Raw genomic sequence first — 6,498 nt, forward strand, 5'->3', positions numbered from 1 at the left:
AATTAACTCTGTGTCAGCATTTAAACAACCAGGTGAAACCTGTCAGTACTGGTCACTGTGACCCACTTGAGCAGAAGAAACTTGGATGAAAGCAGCCACAAGGTGTGGGAAGGTAAAAAGCTATGTAGGGAACTAGATGGAAAAGCACCACCCTGAAGCAAAGGCTTCTTCAATACAAATCTGTAACTGGTACCCCCTGTTCTTGACCCCTCATAGTATGGCTAGCTTAAGCAATACCAGTTCAAAAGGCAAATGGCCATTCTCTGTGAGCAAACTGGTCATGTATCAATCTCCTTCCCCTTCCTCATCAGGTCTGGAAGGTCCCATGCACCAGACAGAATTCTTCTCCCTGTTCCCTATCAGCCTCAAGGCTCCTGGGCTCCCTTTCTTACCAGCCTTGAAGGTCCCAGGCACCCAGGCTGTGATGACACCATCACAAAACAGGGAGGTGTGGCAGAACACAGAGCACTGTCTAGAAAATCAAGAAGTTATGAGAACACAGTGGGACTTGGACCACAGTTGCCACTGGACAGCAAAACCCATGATCTCCCAGTGGTCAGGGATACTTTCACCATCATCTGCTTCCCCAGAGTTCTGAGTGATTCATATTTTTCCATGTTTTTATTCTATATTATGATTATTATATTGATACCGCAAGCCAAGTTAAAGATTTGACCCATTCTGCAGAGCATCCAGGTCATTAGGAACTGTAGGCCCACCTGTGATACAAATTTTGAGCTAAACTACTTAGAAACTTATGGTATGCTGATTCTAATGATAAAAATCATGTTTGATTCTGGTCACAGAATTGTATGCTATGCCAATCATAAAATTCTGTTTAAAAAAATACAGCTTTAATTATAATTACAACTTCATGTCATCATCCTTCCAACCCCACAGCATTGGGTAACAAAACAGCTTTCATGTAAAATGTTTTCTGGCCCAGCTGGGAATAAAGCACTTAGAAGAAGCTGCATACAAATACCTGGTGCAGATGTAGCTATTTTTTTCAGCAAGAGAAAATATTTATTCTGGTGTAAGTATATCAAATAGCTCATTCTCCAGGGTAATAGAAAGCAACAGATGGCTCTTCAGCTCTGCATTATGGAAGAGGTCTGCTAAGTGGAGTGGCCACAGAAAAAACAGTCTGATGAAGTCACAGAAGGTCCCTGAGACCAGCAGTACCAACAGAGTCTATGCTCAGGGGGCACTTAATCTCCATTTCCCCCTATAATCACCTTGGACTCTCCACATGGACCAGTGGCTAATGTTAGTGCTCCAAAAGCCAGAGGGTTTCACACTGGAGCATGCAGGAGGTGTTTGGTTTGTTTCTCTATCCTGCAGAACAAGGGGAGCTTCTCATTGGGGTTTGGAGTCTGTCGCTGGGAGTGGTTAATGTGAGGTGTGCAGGATAGCTTATGCAGGGAAGGTTCCCCTAACCTGTCATTTCTTGTGTGGGTGTGTTTTGCCCTGGAGCAACTTTAACTGCTTTTTTAACAGAACTTTTTGGTGGGAATTGTCAGGAAAGCATTTCTCTAACTACCTAAGCCTTGCTGTGTTTTTTTGGCCCTACCTAAACCGCAGCATAAAGTATTCTGTACATTGGGAACTCTCAAGACTTGATAGTCATCTCAGTGGCACCCAATTTAAAGGTAATTATTCCTGATTTACATAGGCGTGAATAAGGGCTTTCCATATATAATATAATATATTGCCTCTCTCAGATGTAGACACAAAGGCTATTCTCAGATTCCTTCTTATAGAGAGTGAAGTGCAGATGAATCAGATTAACTCCTTTGCCAAGAGCCATTACTGCCAAGCTGCAGCATTGGAGAGCACCAAGAGTGTGGAGGAGAATATGTATTTGGCACTGCAGTGCAGGGGCAGCAGGGGATCCTGAGGGCTGCAGGAACTGAAAAGCATCTGAGATTCTTTAAGGTTCATAGGGTTCAGATGAGACACCTAGACATGCGTACCAAAAACAAACAAAAACAAAAAAACCCAAGCAAAATCTGCTGTTATGTAATTGGATTTACCTTTTCTGATGAGAGCCATACCCTCAGGTTCCCTCACTTTCCTGACTCCCAAAGCTGAAGGAAACATTTTAGGTTTTCTTTGTTTGCAGCTCTTACTCCACCGGCATCTTTTCCAAAACTACAACACATTATAACTTTAGCTCTTACATTTTCTGTGTCCTGCCTCCATGCTGTGGCAGAAAAGCCCAGCATTTAACAATCAAGCCAATCTGGAACATTTCTACCTTTTCCTTGTAGAAATACAAAGGATCATATAATTTCAGTTAGACTTTGCAAGGGGCTCAGACACAGAGCAGGGTATGGGAGAGATGAAGGAGAAAGGTTAATTTCTGCATTTCACTTCTATTGCATTAAGGGTGTTGGTATTGATGCAAAATAAAGATATTCTCACCTTGAATTCCTCCAAAGCAATTCTTTTATGTGGTTGCCTCAGGAGAATGAAATCTTTATGAAATAGCCAGCACACCCACCCAGACATAAGCCAGGCACTAACTGTTCATGTTTAGAAACAAACTTTCCCCATGGATACATTATTCACAGCCGGTCACTTGCCAGTTTTCCCTTGGAAGATATAAACTAAACATTAGGAGTAAAGACGATGCATAGTTTGGGCTCTTTTTTTTTTTTTTTCCACATGGATGTTGCAGCAAATCTGTGGGTTCTCTCTGTCCTTTTTTCCACTCACTTGTTTACAAGTCAGATAAATCAATGGTACATTCCTAAAGTCTTCCTGCTGATCCACCCAAAGACTGCACCATGGTGTATTAGCACTTGCATCCTGAAATCTCAAATTCTACCAGCAGTAAAATATTCACAGCTTTCAAACCTTATTCCAGGAAATGAGGAAATCATCCTCCTGATCCATCCTGCCACTGCTGTGGGCATCTCTGTTGCCTGAGAAACATAACAGGTTGTTGTTATAACAGCTAGAGAGCAGCTGACCTCCCCCTTCCTTTCGTCAACCAGCTGCGAAACTCCTCGCTCATGCAACAGTCTCAAATTGAACATCTGACCCCAGTTTATGCAATTCCCCTGTGACCGTTTCATAAGCTTTTTGTCACCTCACTTCTCTCAATTGTTTGTGGAAAGCTTTCACAGCTCCCCTGGCTAATGGGAACGTTTCGGTGTGACAGCTTGCCCCGTGGCTAAGCCCTCCATCTCCAAGGCAACCTCACAGTCTTGCTCCAAGAGTACTGCGCCCTGTCATGAGGTAAAATGAAACCCAAAAGGATACGCCGGGATAATTCCAGCTCTAACTATCCATAGTGCTACCCTGCTTTAGCAGGAACTTTAGGAAACATTCTCAAGCCAATTTAAACATGGGAGGCACCACAAAGATAGCATTTGTCTCTAAAGATATACAAGCCATACAGGGGCATGAAGAGCTACACCATGAGCTCTGCCTGGGACCCCAGAGATCTTAAACAGCTTCCACAGAGCTACATCAAAATTATTGAAGGCAGAAAGAAATGGTAATGGTAATTTCATGTGTCTGACAAATCACCTGGGTCCTACCTCTATGCAGCTCCATTACTTGAAGCTGTAGGTGTTGAAGCAGCCTCACTAGTGTGGTTCTTGAGCTGGACCCACCACACTCCTCTGTCTGCCCTTCACAGAGTTCAGCTGGGTCAATGTTAAACTCAGGCTTTTACAGGAAAGGAAGGATTCCTTTCCTGCTCCCTTGAGTGCCATGTCGAGGTGGTCTCTGCTGATAGCACTGCCGAGGACCAGAAGCCTCACTGAAGGACGTTGTGTAGGAGTGCTGCTGAAGCAAGTTGTTGCTCAAAGCAGCAGGCTTCAGGGATAAAATGAATGGAGAAGTTCCAACCCCCTACAGTGGTTGCTTTCAGTTGGTTTCCCCACTCAGAAAGGCACAGATCCTGTCTGGTCTATGCACTCATGCACTGTCCTCACAGCCCTGAGTCTTGGAAAACACTTCTTTCCCATGTGAAAGCTGAGTTAGCAACCTTGTCTCAGGATCTGGAGCACAGTCGTGTGCAACCCATACACAACATCTTAGTGTGACCTTAAGTCTCTGAGAAAACCTTGTTAGCTTGTTTGGGTTTTGGGATTAAGGGTTTTGCTCTACCTAAAATCCTCACAACTCCTTTCTCCTACCTATTCCTCCTTCAAAACGCTGCTATTCCACGTTCACACTTGTGGAGGTGCAGGCGCCATTCCCTTCAGGCATAAAGAACACAAAACTGTAAGGGGAAGGGAAAAGGTTTAAATACCAACTAGAAGAAAATGAAAAATACTGCAACTAACCTCTTACCAAAGTGGTTTAACACTGCAACATTTAAGTGGATTGTTTCAGAAGAAAAACCCCAACCAGTTCTTTTTCACAACAGCATTCTGTTGAAGTCAAACAAGTTGAGTATCTCAGTGCACGTGCAAAGTGTCACTAAATCCAACAAGAATCAGCTGAAGACCTGACCTTCACTCCCTACAATTGGCTGAAAATTCTCCACTGCTGGGAAGCATTCAAAAGCAGGCACTCTTTCCACTCTCCTGCGACATTAATATAACCAAAACAACTCTGCTTTTTGTCCAAAGAGCTGCCAAGAACAGGGAAATAGCACAGTTTAAAAAAAAAAAAGGTATGTGTTTCCAAAAGCAGTTTTGTACATCTTCTAAAACAAAAGGCTGTGCCTGAATGTGTGCAGCGATAACACCGACACAAATCATTTCATGTCCTGATTTTGCCCCATAGAAAGCAGAAATCTCCTGTGCAGCTGGTAGGACAGCAATCAAGCTGTTGCACAACTCAATATGCAGATCAGGCCTGAGGAAGTTCTGCCGGGATCCTCTTTGTCCTCTGTTTTTCAAGTGTGATTGAAATCTGTTTTCTCAGATTAGGAAATTAAAGAGAGGTTTTATGTTACACTTGTGAATAATTTTGAACACTGCATGACAGTCACGTGTTCGCAACAGTTGAAAATAGCAGGTTTGAGCAACTCCTGCTTGGCTGCCTGGAGACTTTAAAGCTTACTGTCAAAGTTTTACTCCTCTGCTATCTGAGCGAGGTGATTTACTGTCCTCCTGAATCTGTTGATGGATTCACCTGATATTCAAGTTTGTCAAAAGCTGTCTTTGTTTATTTGTTAAACGCAAAAGACCTGATACTGGGCTGATGTCCCTGCTCTTCCAGAACTCCCACAGGCTGGGCTCTGCTAACTTTCCACTCCGAAGCATTTGCATTTCACAGCTGGGCTTATCTGATTTCTAGTAAGGTGCAAGTTCCACCCAAAAATTTTTCCTTACTCAGGATGTTTATAATCACTCCTGGAGGCTCTTTCCCTCTGTCAAATCAGATTGACCAGTTGACCAACAGATTAAAAAATTATTAAGGGTGGGGAGGAAGGACAGGCACACACGCACACCCACACACAAAGGCTGCAGGCGCTCCGCCTTTGTGCTCATATGAGCTTTGTTTCCTTGGGAATCCAGCTACTAAAACAGGCAACAGCTGTGACAAGAAATGACATCTAGCAGCAGAGCAGCAAGACTGATGATGTGCAAACCTTTTGATTTGGGGATTTGCAAGACCCATCCCTATTTTAAACACGTCGGAGGAATCTATCAGGATGCATGTGTAGGGAAGAATGAATCTAGTGGGCAAGAGGACTTTTTATAGCTTATCATCATAAGAAGTGAAGCATCATCGAGTGCCCTCTGTGCTGGGAAATATTTACAGTGTGCATCCATCTCCTTCACGCTTAGTCCTGCAGTGTGTCCTGAGAACACTCACCCGAAGTCTCCAGTAGAGGAAACATAATTTTTACCAGGCCTGACTAAACATAGGATGCAAATAACCCGAATTTGGGAATTTGCCTCCTCTGTACCAGCAGCTACATCTGCTGCTCTCAGATTTCTTTTCCTGCTATCAGGTGGCTTCACGATCAGATATTTCGGTGTTTAGTTAGCGTCTCCAGTTTCCAGCCCTGTCTCAGTGTCGGTTTGCCATGCTCCCTGTCCTCCTTGCCCGGGCACTGAGGGGAGCATGGCGGCCCCTGGTGCTGCGCTGTCACCGTGCCTGGAAGGAGAGCGCCTGCATCCTGACGGGGAGGGAAGGGGCACTAAGCACACAGGAGTGGACAGGCAGTAAGCAGAGGACACAGTCTCAAGCTGTGCCAGGGAAGGGTTAGGTTGGACGCGAGGAGATTTTTCTTCACAGAAAGCATGTCACAGCTGGACATTGGGACGGGCTCCCCGGGAAGGTGGTGGAGTCACCAGCCCTGGAAGTGCTTCAGTGTTTTACGTGTCCCTAGACGTGGCACTCAGTGCCCTGGTCTGGTTCACATGGTGGTGGTGCTCAGCCACAGGTTGGACTCGGTGATGTCAGAGGCCCTTTTTAGCCCAGCTGATTCTGTGATTCTCTGGAAGCACCGTAGTCCTGATGTGCCGGGGAAGGAAAGGGCAGTAAGGAATCAGTCTAGGGGTGAGGGGAAAGCGACAGACA

Source organism: Melospiza georgiana, chromosome 3, assembly GCF_028018845.1.
Source record: "Melospiza georgiana isolate bMelGeo1 chromosome 3, bMelGeo1.pri, whole genome shotgun sequence".
In the NCBI taxonomy this organism is placed as follows: Eukaryota; Metazoa; Chordata; class Aves; order Passeriformes; family Passerellidae; genus Melospiza; species Melospiza georgiana.